The 1,193-nt window shown below is 39.8% G+C and overlaps 1 non-coding gene across 1 annotated transcript; it reads right to left on the reverse strand.

Annotated features, from left to right (window-relative positions):
* Positions 1-493: 493 nt before the first annotated feature.
* LOC125927787 (U6 spliceosomal RNA) lies at positions 494-600 on the reverse strand. The gene has a single exon (XR_007459463.1). It is a non-coding gene; the product is annotated as a U6 spliceosomal RNA (small nuclear RNA).
* Between the last annotated feature and the right edge of the window lie 593 nt (positions 601-1,193).

A 1,193-nucleotide genomic window follows, 5' to 3' on the forward strand; every position in this document is an offset into this window, starting at 1 on the left:
AACTAGAACAGAGATCAAGGGAACTGCAGGTGGCAACTCACAGATTCCCTGAGAGCACCATGGGAGAAATAGTCAGTTCAGACATCTGCCAGGTCTGGAGAAAAGCCAATGTTCCAGTAAAAACTTTCCTTAACTCTTTTCCTCTCTTTATGCCTCATGTTTCAACCCAAAGAGGTCAGAAACTTTAGTTAACAGATGGTGTTGAAGGATAAAACAGTGGTGGGGAAAGAGACCAGAGGCCAGCCTTCTTCCCTTGTGCCAGGCTTTTATAGAGATGAGGGGGAAAGAAGGGGTTGGGGAGATAGCAGTAGCCTTAGTTTTTTTAAGATATGTGTTTCCTTTATCTTTTAATATAATTTATTGTCAAATTGGCTAACATACAGTGTGTACAGTATGCTTTTGGTTTTAGGAGTAGATTCCCATGGTTTATCGCTTATATACAACACCCAGTGCTCATCCCAACAAGTGCCCTCCTCAATGCCCATCACCCATTGGAAATATGGAATGCTTCATGAATTTGCGTGTTATCCTTGCACAGGGGCCATGCTGACCTTCTCTGTATCATTCCAATTCTGGTATGTGTGCTGCTGAAGTGAGCATGAGCAGAAGCCTTAATTTTACAGACGTTTGCAATTTTGAACACACAAAATGGACATTTCCATTCTGAAGTTGAAACAATATTTTATCACTGAAAAATTATTAAGAATGTCTGAGATGTGCCTGAATTTTCTATAGGGGTGGGAGAAGACAAACCCTCACTAAATAAATGGGTAAAAACAATGAAAGGTGACATAAAATGGCTTTGTAATTTCATTCCAAGATTCATGCTTGTTCAACGTGATGATAACATTTTACCTGGAGCTTGGTGAGCATTTGTACTGTGGCAGCTACTGAAAGTCTCTGTGCCAGGGTAAACTATTTAAATAATTTACATGTTAAATCATTTCTATTATATTTTATAGACATTCAAGATTACTCTTGAATTTCCTCCTAGATATCAATGCTCAGGTTCTTCAATTCTTGCCTCTGTCTTCTGAACCTCTGTGGTCAGTCTTAATAAGTGAGAAATTGCACATGTGGTGAGCCTAACTCAGATAAGCTGGAATAGATTTTCATACTCTCCAGTTCTGGCCTCCTGGATAGAATCAATACTATTGATCATAGTGGCTGCGTTGGCCAGACAGCCACTACCC

This window comes from Panthera uncia, chromosome E1, assembly GCF_023721935.1.
Source record: "Panthera uncia isolate 11264 chromosome E1, Puncia_PCG_1.0, whole genome shotgun sequence".
Lineage (NCBI taxonomy): Eukaryota > Metazoa > Chordata > Mammalia > Carnivora > Felidae > Panthera > Panthera uncia.